This window comes from Grammomys surdaster, unplaced genomic scaffold (assembly GCF_004785775.1).
Source record: "Grammomys surdaster isolate TR1022 unplaced genomic scaffold, NIH_TR_1.0 351, whole genome shotgun sequence".
Taxonomy (NCBI): domain Eukaryota; kingdom Metazoa; phylum Chordata; class Mammalia; order Rodentia; family Muridae; genus Grammomys; species Grammomys surdaster.
The window spans coordinates 2,857,960-2,871,814 of NW_021604770.1; positions in this window are offsets into that span (position 1 = coordinate 2,857,960).

Below are 13,855 nucleotides of genomic sequence, written 5' to 3' on the forward strand. Positions count from 1 at the left end.
AAAGAAAGAAAGAAAGAAAGAAAGAAAGAAAGAAAGAAAGAAAGAAAAGACTTATTGGTAAACGTTTGGGCCAGTTTGTTTGGTCAGACTTGCGGTTATCTCTCCATGTGTGAAGTCCTCAGAGAGAAGCTTCTGCATCTCATAAAAGGAGAGCCTCAGCTGTGCCCAAGAGACATGGCCATACAGGGAAGATGGTCTTAATCAGCCATGAAAATTGCAGCAGGGTTGGGGATAAGCTCATCATCCACAGCTGTGTTCAGGAGCAGCTGCAATGGTGCACGTGCTGGTCCCAAAAGATGACGATTTTAAGCTTGGTTACAGTATACCATTCAGTAATGTAACTTTAGCCATGGTGAACTAGCTCCACTCGGGGCCACGTATAGTACCCGGAGCTCAAAGGCTAGAGCTCATATGCCTCTCTCTCCTCCTGTGCAGGTCCTTATATCTACGAGAAGTTAAACACATCAAGCTAAGCTAGAAAAGATCATTTGTTTGGCAGAAACACCTTATTCATCAACAGGAAACAAATAATCTCCTTGGGTTTTTTTTTTTTTTTGTCTCAGTGCCTTTGAGACCCAATTAGAACACTACTTTGTATAATGGATGTGTTCTTGGAGGTGCAAGGATTTTCAATGATAGGAGTCAAATCCTGTTTGAAATTGGCTTGTTTGGAAAGCTCAGTTCCCCAGGTTTTAGGAAGAGATTCTTAAACCTCTGCTGCAAGTTGGAGAGTCATCCATCACCTTTAGCAGGGACTGTCAGGCAAAGCTTTCCTTGTCTCAAGAGGTAGCGAACAGCCTTGTTGCAAAATACGCGATGCACTGGGGCTTTTCTCGCCTTCCTGTTTGCAGGATGCCTAGATCAGTCAGTCTTTCTGAGTCTCTCCTCTCCTCATAAGCTTCTTCCATACAGGTCCGGTCTCTGCGCCTAAGAAAAACAAGTGTTTTCAAGGAAGAGATGCACACCACTGGGCTCCATGTGACTGACAGACTGTGGGTTCTCTCTTCTGTGATATCAGCACCTGATTACACTAAGCTCCAGATGAATAGAACAGGCTTCCCCTCTGAGAGAAAACTTCAAAACTTCTCGGGGGAACTGGGAGAGAAAGTACCTGGGACTGGAGAGTTTTAAGTGGGTCCCATTCTTCTGCTCTCCTTAAAACAAGAACAACCTGCTTTAAGAGAAAAGAGGTCACCCCTAAAATACTGCTTGGACCTGCCTTAAGACAAGTGGGATCACCCCTAAAATACATCCTGGATTCAAGTGTGGAGCTCCTGACAAACAAGGCTGGGAGGTTGAAGACAAGAGCCATGACTGAGCACCTGACAGGATCAAGAAGGTACTTTGTTACCTTCTTGGAGAAAGAGTAGGTGAGGGCAAGTTGGAGACGCATCCATCACCTTCAGTAAAGATTCTGGATGCCTGTGTGGCACATCCCTGATAATGGCTCACTAGAGAGGTGTCCTCTGAGCAGGGAACCTGTGGCATTTGCTTAAGCAGCCTGTGAGAGGCACAAGAAGTGAGGCTAGCTGGGAAAGTGGGAGTTGGAGAGGAACGCTATGTGGCTCTTAAAATTCAGCCCAAGCTCTTGGAAAGTGACCCATCATCTTCGCCTTAAACTTTTCCATACGCCCAGCAGGATTCGAATGCCTCCTAACAGCACACGGTCATCTGGAGGACCTGAGACAGCTGCAAGGAGAAACGCTCTGCTCCCCACCCTCTCCCTTGAGTTCTTATAATGAAGGTGCTTAGTTAACACAAATCACCAGTTCTGCCTTTCACATTGCTCACAGACGAACAAACATAAAGTCGGCATTACTACATCAATCCTGCTGGCCAAATCTATCTCTGTTGTCTGTCAGGAGAGCAGATTCTCTTGGTGGGATGGAAAGACACTGATGGACATTTCCCGGTTATACTTGAAACTCTGGTGACTCTGTTTCACTGTTCCTTGCTGGAGTGAAAGGCTTGGTACTTAAACCAAACTGTGGAGCTGCAGTCTCTACCACTAAAAAATAAAACACAGGCAAACTCCTCAAACTACGTTTTTCCTAATGCAAAAAACATGGAGAAAATACAAATGAGAGGGGCTAAGAATAGGCCATAGATTGACAAAGCCTAAACTCTCATGCAGCTGATCCATTCTCTGCATGGTTTTGAGATGTCCTTGTCACATACCTGGCTCCAGTTCACTCACGTGTGGCTACATAGCTAGGTTCAATCGATGGTTTAACACCAGGTGTTCAAAACTATGTGAACCTAGAAAATTACTTTATGCATTTCAGATGTTACTGAGCTCAATATTGTCTCTCTGAAAGTATTTTAAGTCATTGGTAATACTGTGGTTTGAAAGCAAAGCAAATAGGATTGCCATCTAAGTTCCCTGTTGCTGTGCTAAGCACTGGCGAAAGCATTTTGAGGGAGGAAAGGTTGAGTTTAGCTCACAATTCCATCATGGCAGGAAAGCAGAAGCCTGAAGCAGCCAGTCACAGAAAAGAGAAAAGCAAATGAATGTAGCTGCCTAGTCCTCTCTACCCACTTACACAGTGCAGGATCCCAGCCAGGGAATGGCCCCTTCCCACTTGTCTCTACTTGTGTGCAAAGAGATGAACAAGAATGAAGAGAAAAATCACTGCCTTCTGTCTTCCTATAGTCTCTTCCAGAGATTAAGTAAATTCATTTTTCCAATAGAAAAAAATTAATCAAGATAACCTCCTCCTAGAAGCCCATCTCCCAGGTGATGACACCAAGTTGACAGTTAACACTACCATCACCCCATCCTCAAACTGGACCAACCAGTAGTTTATGTGCCCAAGTTTACTAACTTTAATTTAATCTTCTCCAAGAACTCCTGCTGCTATTTGTCTCATTAGTTAAAAAGCATCAAGACAGTAATATGCCCAACCAATCACTTTTATCTATTGAGGATTGTGAACTAGTATCCAAGTCTATTTTCCATTCCTATAACAGAATATCTGAGACAATAAAGAATAGAAGCTTATCCACCACTGGATTGTGGGGACTATGGCATTCAAGAGCACGCCGCCGAGATCTGCTTGGCATCTGGTGGGGCCTTGGGTCATGATGTCACAACATAGCAAAAAGCATCATGTGGCCAGACAGAGCATATATGCTAACCCTGACCTGTTCTCTTCTTATAAAGTTAACTAATTGCATGGGAGTGTCCCCATCCTCATGGTTTTACCTAATTATATCCCAATTATAGCCCACCTTTATGGAATTGGGGGGGGGAGCCGCAAAGGAAATCACACCGCTGATGACATTCTCTAGATGATGAATAAAAAAATAAAACACAGAAATGAACTGAATTCTGAAACTGAAATAGGACAAGGGTCACTATGATACCATTTTTTCCATGTTTTTGTGCTTATCAAACTATCCTTGTTTTTTAAAAATACATTAAGAATCTTTAGATTATAAATATACATTCATTAGGGTGATTTATTTTATTTATTTGTTGCAAGCTGGAGGTTTTAAAACACCTTTGTCAACAGCATTTCATTAATTTATTATTAATCAATGATAAATATGCATCTACTCCTAAAAGAATTCTCAGGCTGCTTTTGCTTCGTAAGCCTCCATATAAAATTTCATTTGGAAAACAATCCCAGTTCCTTACAAAGTTTGAAAGCCCTGTACTAATTATCTCTAATTTTCCTTCCAGCGAGAGGATATTATATTCAAATCCTTCTCTGGGGATAGGAGACTTGTATAACATCAGGAAGCAGAACATTCATGAGAAAAAGCAAGTAAATAAACTTGATTCCCACATCTCAGATCGCCCTAGACAGCTTGAGTCTTTCTCCTTGGTAGAAAGGTGCTGTGGAGGCAGCTTTTACAGTGGACTGGGTGGTCAGAAGGCATCTCCTGTGCCACTTAGTGTACTCAATGTCAAGAAGACTCCAAGCATGGACCCATCACGTGATCACTTCCTGGGGTGATGAGGATGTATCTGTCGGTGGCTAACAGTGAAGGGGGCAGCATGTGGTTACAGAACGGCAATAATTTTCCCTGAGCATGGACACTGTGCCAGGCTCTGAAGGGTCAAACCCGTCTTACTGTATTCACTGCCACTCAGCATTCTTTTCATTATTTTTCCCTTATAGAAGAGGTGGGGGTTGGGTTATGCAGAGAGAGAGTGGCTGAAATTAATCTCAAGTTTTCACCCTTTGCCTTTACAAAGAAAATCATACCAGCAACATCAGAAGCCTCGGGTGTGGGGTCTATAGGGAGGGCTGAGTCAAGGAAGACTGAAAAGAGGCATGGTATCTAAACATTCTCCATGGACCACCCTACAGTAGCCATGCCCACCATTTACAGAAAAATCATCAGCAGATGGAATATAAACTGAGCTTTTCTCAGATTTCTTCACAGCCACTCGTGTTTCCCAGTCATTACCTAGTGGCTTCATTCTGCTTTCGAGGTTTAGCTCAGACCCCACAGCAGCTTCACCCGGCAGCCCTGTGCCCTCAGCATCCTCATCCTCTGTTCCCATGACTCTTTGGGTTTCTTCTCTGCAACACAACCTCCACGCATTTATTCCTGTACCAAAACTACAGACCGAAGGGACTCTTCCAGTTCTTTTAACTCCTAGAAGTACAACCTTGCTGGCCACCTGTTTTGTAGGAACATTGCCCCCAAACAGGAGCCAATGACTGAGTCTCTTCTCCTCAGATTCCCATGGCAAGGCAGCTCAGTGAGCGCTCAGGAAGTACTCAAGAGAAGAGTGATTTGGCCCCAAGCTCTCTCTACCTCCTGTGCAGATGTAGGACTGGGGCCCAGAACTCTCTTCCACTGTCCCTGAGGGCAGCATTCTGAGGACCCCTTTAGAACAAAGCTACACTGCGGTGGCCAGCTTGGTGTGTACCGAACATCAAATAACATGAAAGGGCTAAGGAGGATGCCCGCTGGAGAGCTACTTAGTCTGGAAAACCTGAAACCATGCACTTGACGGAGGGCTGCTAACCACAGCCCCCAATGAATGATTAATGATTCTGGCCAGAGCTTATTGCAAACAGGCATGTGACAACAGAGCCACTGCCCACTCTCAAGACCTGCCTGTGTGATTGATGAGCCATCGGAGGGATGCAGAAGTTCTGCATGGGGAATGGGCCAGCCCAGGCTGTAGCCATCAGTGAACACTCATTCTTGGGGGGAACTGGGGAGACACTAGTGCCTGAGTTCTGGGTCACAGCTGTGTCACAAATGTCATATACACTGAGGAGAGTGGGAGGAAGGCAAAGGGATTTAATAAGCAGCAGAGTGCTGGCACAGATGAGACGAGGCAGGGGTCGAGCGGGGTGCACTCAGGGTGGATCTATATCTTGGAATTACAGGGAGCATGCAAGGTCCTCTAAAGGACAGATTAAGTCATCTGTGCAAAGGAAGCGGCTTGCAGACATGTGCTAATCCGGCATGGGACACTCTTCCAGCCCTCCCCACCACCCACTGCCAGTCAGAGGCAACCTCATACAGACATATATCTCTTTCCAACAGGGTGTGAAAAACAAGAAAAGAAAGTGGCAGAAGCCAAGTGTTCACTCCTGTGCTTTTTCTTTCCTTCCCAGAGCCAGAACATAGGTAAGGCAGTTAAGTTATGACTGCATCCTTATGCTATTGCCTCCAGCCACCACCCCCCGCACCACCACCACCACCCCCGCCATCCTGTGCCCTCCAGAATGTCCTTCTTTTGTTTGTTTTGTTTTTGTTTGTTTTGTTTTTGTTTTCCTCCCAAAGTCAAGTGGTAGAAGAGGCTGTTTTCAGCTCTCTGATACATAGATTAAGTTCAGACAAGCAAATCCATGGAGCAGGGATTGTGGGGGATGGAGGAGGTGCAGCCCAGCTTTCAGAGATCTATGGTCCAATTAGCAAGACACATAGGAAACAAGCTCAGACAGGACCAAGTATCTACTCCAAACGTGCTGCTGAGGGATGAAGGGAAAGGATCATGGCAGTGAACTGACAATTTGAGCGAGGGAGGACCACATACCCAAGAAAACATCCCATCTCCCTAATAGACTACAGCCATCTTCCGAGGGGAGAGCAACAGACAAGTCTGTGCCACCAAAGTGCTCAAAACTACCACGTGGTTCTCCAGAAACACCTCTGAGTGAATTTACAGCAGCAGGCAAACTCTGCAGGGACCTGAGACCTGGTGCAGTACTGGTGCTCTGAGCATCACCCTAAGAGCTAGCCAGGAGTTCAGGGACAGCCCTGGTGGGGGCCTGTCCATTCTGCAGACACTGGCTTCATTTCATCTTAATACACTCCTGCATGGACCTGATATCTGATACTCATCCTAGAGCATGCAAATCTAATAAATTCTTGGCTCCCGCAAGTTTCTTTAAAAAATATAAAAGAGGATCATATATAAAGAAGTTGATTAATATACACCCTGCTAAAACAGCCTGGAACATCTGTGTATTAAGTTCATTTATTAAATTACACCAATCTGTATTTTAATGAGTGAAAGATACAGTACTTATTCTGTCATCCATCAAAATAAACTCAGGAAATACTTAACATTATAATCATTTTTCTTGTTTGAACACGAGTTATGAAATATGAATCCTGCATTAAGAATGCTCGGCTTGCCATCATGATCAAATGTGTTTTCACAGGTGCGGCAAATATTCAGTTTTCATTTCTTTCCCCAACTGTTGAAAATATAAACCATGTTTTCGGTTTCTGCGCTGGGTAACGCTGCCTCCCCTCCACATGGCACCTATTATTACAGACTTATTACCCCACCATCCCTTTCCTCTGAACGCACTGCTCGTAAAGTTGCTTAGTAATGAAAACACAGGCTCCTGTGGGGCCCCTGGCATCAGCTCTTCCCTCTGGGGTACTGTCCTTCTCTCCTAGATGGCTGGCACCTCCTTCCTGAGCCCTTGGGACTCAGTGCCCACTTCTTGAATTCAGGGACTGTTCAGACTAGGCAAGAACATTAGTACAGTAGAACAGAGGCTCAGCAGTACATCCTGGGCCCATCTGTCTGCAGCTACCCTCGAACCACAAGTCCCAGAACCTTTGAGGCGAAACTATTACCAAGGAGGTCAGTTTCCAGAAGCTAAGGGAAGAAAGTCCCTCTGCCTAGTGTAAATGACAAGAGAAATCTGGAAAAGGGCATTGTTGCCACAGAGAGAACCAGCCCCCCATGCTAAGACTAATGAACCCAACTAGGAGCTGCCAATGCTGTTTCCTGCTGAATTCAAGTTCCCATCACCAGAGGGCAGGCCACTCTTCTGCCTTAAGGCCCCTGCCTGTCTCTTTGGTTTCTTTTCTGGCCACCTCCACCCTATCCTTCAACTTGTCCACATCACACACACCCTTATTACCCAGCCTTCCAGAAAAGCATGCTGAGTCCAAAATTTCTCAACGTTCTCAGCTCCTTTTTCTTCTCCTAGCCAGTTACTTAAGTTTGCTCTCAGGCTCACCTCCTTGGACAGCCCAGTGGAGGGGGCCATCCATTTTAAGTACTGGAAGTCAGGGAAGCTAACAGAAGGACTCAAAGGCAGAAGAAGTCACAGCATGGACAAGAGTTGCCCAGGAAGAGGTGTGGAAGTGCCCCAGGCCAAAAAAGCAAGAGCTGGAGATACACAAGCATCACTGCAATTCAAAGGAGAGGTGCAAGTGGGTAGGTGAACCCTGAGGAAGGGCGTTTAGAACAGAGATGAAATTTGGAGTCTTAGGGCAGAAGCTCCTGGACACTGGGATCTAATGTAATGAACAATAAGGAGCTTCGCAACAGCTTAGACATTCGGGATATGAGTTTGGATTTGTGTTTGAGAAAGGAAGGCTATGCGGGGGGGGGGGGTGTCGGTGTAACAACAGATGACTGCGAGTGAGAAGAGAGCAGAAGCTTCAAGCAGCACGGAATCAGCGGCACTTGCCACCCGCCCTGCACAGCATCTAGGAAGTGTTCCACAAGAAGTTCCAAGGAACTACTCTGGCTAGTCAGGCTCTAACAAGCCAGGCACAAGCCCTGCTCTGCTGTGCCAAAGGTCTCCTGGGTAATCTAATTCAGTACTAAGCCTATGGGACTCCGTAAAGCTCAAAATTGTAAACACAGCACATGGAATTTCAGACTTTGCAGAAGACATGAGCTCCTGTGGTGGAAGAAATCAGGAGAGAAGCTGGAAAAAAAATAAAACAGAAAATAGGTCTTGATGCCAGTGTGGCTGAGGCCAGGGGCCGTACACCTGAGGTCCTCAGAAGTAAATCATAACAACAGAAAGAAAAAAAAAAAAAGAAAGAATGAGGCTCAGGAGGGCTAGGCTGTCAAAGACTACCAGGCTGAAAGCCAAGGGTCTGTGTTCTCCAAAACAGAAAAGGCTATTTGTTACAAAATGTCCTGGGAGCGATTGCCCACTGAGATAGCAAGAATAGAGGGAAATAAAACTTCAAAAGGAGTTTAATGGCTGAGCTCAGCGGATTGGGTGGTAAGGCAGGCTGCTTGGTGTGAGAGAGCAGAGCCCCAGCAAACTGGATCAGGCAGCCTGCTGCCTGCAGAGTGGCTCAGAATCCATTCTCTTTCTCCTTACAGACACAATCTCTGAACAAAATGGTACTCCTTCCGGAGTCCATGGAGAACCACATTACTTCTAGGCCACCTAATAGAACATGAGATAACGATAACCAGGAAGTCTCTAGATGTTAGGGCTTCTCCCAAAACTTCCAGAGAGATAAGGCTGTGATAAGCAGGTGTCACCCTAATCTGTGTTATGGGATGGGGGTGGGGCCTGTTGAGCAATTACATCACCGTTCTAAAACCCAACAGGAGACCAAGGTGAGCCTGATGCACCCACAAAGAGAAACTAGCTTTTCCTTCAGGTTCACCAGTCAGAAGTCAGTAGGCCCTGGTCTCCATGGACCTTCTGCAGACATGGCAAGATGGATCCTGAGCTAGAGACTCCAAGGCCATTGGGGAGTCGATCTGTGTCGCTGTGCATCATGGGTGAAACAGAAATAGGTTGTTCCCTCCTCTCCCCAACAATAGTGGCCTGAAGAAGCCTGAGAACACACATACCAGGCACAATGGGGAAAACCTTTGAGACAGGAATCTGGAAGAAGTCTGAAGTCTGGCCCCACAGCCAGTACTATCTGCAGTCTCCGGCAAATTACTAAAAAGACTAATTCTGCAGCCCCAGGAAAGGCCTTTCTCTCCTATGCTCCTATTTCCCAACAGATAAGAACACAGCCAGCCTTCCTTGCCTCTCACAATTGCGTAGAAAACCTGACAAGACAACGGATGAGAAAGTATAAGTAGTTCCACACAACTGCATAACGTGTAGCAACTGTGGCTACAATCCCCAGTGTTGAGTTCTGGCGGAAACAGAGGCAAGGACTTCCGGTGACTAGAGGAAGTAATTCCACTTTGATCAAAGGATATCTTGGGCTCCCCTCCAGGCTCTCCAGACCATGTCAGCTGCCATCCTTCTGTCTCAGCCACATGGCCCACACATCCCACAGACGACACTTCCCACTGACCCATGAGCTATCAGCTGATCTCACTGCCAGTGGTGCCGATGGACGTCTGTCCGCCTCGCTGCTTTGATGTGGGAGTTCATAATTGTTTCCTGAGTCACTCGGCCAGCTCCGTGGTGTTTCCCTTCAACGGGATGTGAGGCTATGCCACTAAACAAAACCATCTTTGAACTGGCTCTCAGAGGGTACTCTCTGAAAAGGACCTTGTTCATTTTTCTTTTCGATTCAGGGTCATTGCTATAACTCCAGCTCCAATGTATCCAAAATTAATCGAGGTGTACATTCTTCTCACAATATACACTTCCCGCTTTAAGCTTCTTTTACATGAGCAGCTAAAGGCAAGACATCGGCATTTGCCCTCAATTCTGCCTCATTGGTTCCCAAAGGATAGTTCATGGAGACTTAGAGTTCTCATGGCCCTTTAAAGGATTGTTTTCAAGACAGTACAACCAGTTGTCTTTTTCTACAGTGACATTTCTATTGATTGTAGACGAGATGGTATGTATTTTTAATTCAAAACTCTGGAAAATTTATGTGCCAATGGAAACTTGTAAAGGTAGGCAGATGTATTAACAGATGCAGCTGCATCTCATACTGTTTAGTGAAATGCTCTGATCAACATTTGGGAGATATAATGGTCCACATAACTCAGTAGACCATTGGTTTCAAAGAGACCAACGTATTATCTCACTAACCTGTATGTGGGTAAAGACACTATAAAATTAAAAGCCAATGTATTTTCATGTAATAGCACAAAATAGTTTACTAATAAGGTGCCTAATCCTACACTGTAACTAATTCTTGGATAGTAGTTGTAGGATTGCCATGCTCCTGCTATTATAGTTAAAGTCACTATAGAATCAGTTACTATAGTGTCTCTTGGTCTTGCTTCACTTGTCTGACAAATGTCAACAATATATCCTTGCCCATACATTTTCTGAACAAAGGAAGAGATGTCTCTAAGGTATATAACTCTAAATATTAAATAAATACCATGTATACTCTTTATTATAATCATCACCATTATAGCTGAAGAAGAAACTATGGCTCATGACATAAGCCTGTCAGTTCCATTTTCATGTGCTCACCACTGACTACATCACCCAAATTCATGCTTTAGGGTCTCCTCCATGAGGCAACTCTCTCTTATCCTACCCTAGAACACTAATCACAGGAGAAGTAAAATCCAACATATGATCTACTTCATTTTAAAGAGAAGAGGAAAGAAATAAAAAGAGAGAGGAAAGGGGGAATTTTTTTATCAATGAAAATCATTAATGTAGAGAAAGCAGAAATAAAGATATTCCTAGTTTTATCAGCAGGTGGATTGAAAAATTAGAGGAACTAGAAACAAATCCTCTTCCCTCGAGCACACACGTGGCTCTTGGTAACAGTCCATACCTGCTGGATCCTTCCTGTGTCTCCACTAGTCACTAAAGGCTTATCTTTTGTTGTTTCATATAGCTTTCATGATAAACCTTTGATGAAACTGAAGAATGAAGAAATGAGGAAACCTGCTCAAAGACATGCATGCCAGGATTCATTGACATTTGACTTACAACTAGTCAAAATGTAGAAACTTGCCCATCAATCGATAAATAAACCAAATGTGAAATTACACAGACAGTGGAAATGTGAAACTGCCACATAAGAAAGTAAGCCAGCACCAAGAGATAAAGACCATGGGGTTCTGCTCACATGAACTATCTAGAATGGGCAAGTTCCTTTTTGTTGTTTGTACTGTTTATTCACATGGCCCAGAATTCAAAGGTATAAAAGTTAAAACCCAACTGGGGAGCTGGCTCAATGGGTAAGGCATGGGATCCTGAGTCTGAATCCTCAGCATTCACCATGCATGGTCTTGTATGATGGTAACTCCAGAACTGGGAGGTGGAGCCAGGTAGATTTCAGAAACTCACTGGCCAGTCAACCTAGCCAGGGTTGTGAGGCTCAAGATCAGTCAGAGTCCCTGCCTCAAGAGCATAAGGCCAAGAGTAACAGGAAAATGGTGGCATTATGTGTATGCACACATGTATATAGCAACACACACACACCATCCCATTTCTAGTCTCCATCCATCTGATATCTCTGCCCTTCCTCCAGGAAAAGAAAATTATCATGTCTTTATAGCCTTTCTTTCTTTCTTTCTTTCTTTCTTTCTTTCTTTCTTTCTTTCTTTCTTTCTTTCTTTCTCTGGTGCTGGGGATCAAATGTAGGGCCTTATGCATGCAAGGCAAGTACTCCAAGACTGAGGCACAAACCCAAGCCCTTATCAGCTTCTTTTATATCTCTAGAATATTTTATGCATATGGCAATCATGAATATAATGTTCCTTTACCTGTTCTTTTTTCATGTAATAGATCTTGAAACTTATAGGCAAATTCTTAAAGACAAGAAGTAAATTAGAAAAAAGAGAAGTAAATAATAGGTTACTAGAGACTTGGGCAAGGAGAGAATAAGAAGTTATAACATCTGTTTGGGGTGATGGAAATTTTCTGAAAATAGTGGTACAGGTTGCACAACGTTGTAGATATAACTCATACCCACTAAACTGTAGACTTCCGATGGCAAAAGAAATTTCACGTATTTTACCACTCTGGGTTTTTTTTCAATTCTGAAACAACAACAAAGGAAACTTGGCACAGTCTACCACATTAGTGAATGTCGGTGTAGGCTTCAAGTCCAGGCATTTCATCCCCACAGAGTTTCCTTGACAAGCTCCTGCTTCTGCTGGCCAGAGGACATCAGCATCATTTCTGATGATCTTCTAACAGGTCTGCAATATGAGGCCTAAGGGTCATAGTATCCTTGGCCCACACACCTTTTTCTCATGCATAAAATAAACCCATAGCACCTCTCTATCACCATAAAGGAGAAGGTCAACATCCAAGGGAAACACAGGTCAGTGACCCTTAACCTACCTTGATCCTTGGAATTAAAAGGAAGATTGTGGGGCCTGAGGAGTGAACCCTTTAGCCTATCAATGGACATACAAAGGCATGCATTTCATAAAGACTGGACTGTTCATGGGTTCAGAGCAACAGAACATAAAAATATCTCCATGGGTTGAATGTCCTCTCAAAAGTAAGTTAGAAACAGCATGAGCTCAAGGAGAGGAGCCACCTACACTGCACAGCACAGATCACATGGATGTGCATAGGGTAAAGGAGACCTGCTTGCCTACCTCCTCCCTTCCTCTTCTCCATCCTCAAAGTACCTTTCTTCAGTTCAGGCTTTCATCCCAATAGCAGCTTGAAGTGGGTTCCTGTTTGGTTCATGACATCAGCTTTTGATGGTGCCCACAATTGTTGCTAGTCCAGTGTAGGGTTAAGGGTCCCACATCTGCTCTGCCACAGGGCACAGCCAGTTGGGAGGCAGGACACAGGAGTTTTGACTACAATTACCCCACACTGTTGCTGGGGTGGGTGTTGGCTGTAGGGAAGCCCCAGGACACCACTCCAGGGATGGGGAAGCGCAGTCTAAGGCAGACCACTAGGGCTGGCTCGGTGGTCCCTGAACCTGCAAGGAAGCCAGGGTCATCTGGTCCTCAGGGTCTTGGGCACCCAGGTACCATTGGGAGCCTTGGAAGAGCTGAGACCAGAGTAGGGGCCCACAGGTTGGATCTAGCCTTGGAAGGGGGGAGGGAGGAAGAGGGAAACTCTGGCTGGTCCCATGGGGGGTGTCTTTGGTTTGACGATGGTTGGCTTGGCTTGGGCTTGGTAGTGGCCATGGCTGGGAGCACAGAGAAGCACTCTATGGGAGATTAGATGGCATTGTAATCAAAGGCCTTATCCATGGTGCCCCACGATGGAACCCAATGAAATGAGACAGTCCATGTTTTTAAGGCATTTATTGTCATGGCAGAAAGTAGATGAGTAAAACCGTACCCTACTTCTCAGGGTGGGCCTGAGATTAAATACCTTTTGCAGGGAGGAGTGTCTGGGAAGGAAAGCTTATTGGCTAAGTCCTCAGTTCTTTTGATATCTCATTAAAATGGAGATCTGTCTTGAGCCTACATGACTATAGGTCATGTGCTCTACAAGTGGAGGGACTTGGGGCATTGCTTTTAAATGACTGATGGACACAAATCTATGGGGGGCGGTGCTGCGGCCTTATTCCTGGGAACAAGTGAAACACCTACCGTCCCTTCAGGGTCACCAGTGTTTCAAGCCTTAGCTCAACCAGGAACAAGGCTACCTTTCATGGTTCCACAGTCCAGAGGCAGTTGTATGATCTGGGCTTGATCCAGGCAAGAGGAAAGGATTTATATGTAATTCATGGTTTATAGTCAGGTCTCTAAGTAGATAGATAGATAGATAGATAGATAGATAGATAGATAGATAGATAG